At 36.4% G+C, this 788-nt stretch overlaps 1 protein-coding gene across 1 annotated transcript in view; it reads left to right on the forward strand.

Moving 5' to 3' along the window:
* Positions 1 to 788, forward strand: part of LOC147817491 (uncharacterized) — a 75,376-nt gene that overhangs the window by 65,279 nt on the left and 9,309 nt on the right.

Here is a 788-nt window from a genome sequence, read left to right on the forward strand (position 1 = left end):
CATCTGAAACAAATCTCAGTCTTACTGGATGAACAGGAGAAGGAAATGAAGACTGTGAAGACTGAGGAAAAGGGAAATGTGCAGAAAAAACATGAAAAACAAATAAGTGACTTGATACAGAAACTCATGGATGAAGAACCAAGTTGGTGGGATACTTTCAAAAATTTCTTTAGTTTCTAAATGTCACACAAGTGCAGCACAGTTTTACAGCTGCTTCTACTTCTTCTTTTCTATCATCTGGTTTCAACAACTGTGATTTTAAAGTGCAGATTTCAGGGGGACATTTTGCCATCGCAATGAACCACACTGTAATACCATGACCCAGGAAATACTTGTTTGTGATTGGCTGACAGTCAGCTAACATTGTATATCGGGACACCTCAAATACAGCTCCAGTCATTTACCATGTTTGTAAATCAGCTGCTTCAACATATATAAAGCTTCATAGAGCAGCTTATTCAGTGTATTGTAGCTGAGGTGCACTGCCTGGCCTGAAACAAGAATTAACGCAAGAAACTAATGAATTGCTCTGGATATTATTGCTCTCATGAACTATAACATGAAAGGATGGGTTCAGATTTTAATAAAATGTACAGGATGTATTTGAGTTGATCTCTGTATCATTCCTCCTGTTCATAGTGGACATAACTAGATCCCTTATATATATTGTTAATGTTTGTGTCTGTATGTCCTATGGTCTGTACGTACATAGATTCTTCTCTGTTTCAAAGTGTTTTCTATAAAGTTGGTAAAAGAAGTGATGTGTGAAAGTTTTTCAGCTTAAAACA

This window comes from Seriola lalandi, unplaced genomic scaffold (genome assembly GCF_002814215.2).
Source record: "Seriola lalandi dorsalis isolate HSWRI2012SDOR001 ecotype SW California unplaced genomic scaffold, Sedor1 jcf7180002054951, whole genome shotgun sequence".
NCBI classification, from domain to species: Eukaryota; Metazoa; Chordata; class Actinopteri; order Carangiformes; family Carangidae; genus Seriola; species Seriola lalandi.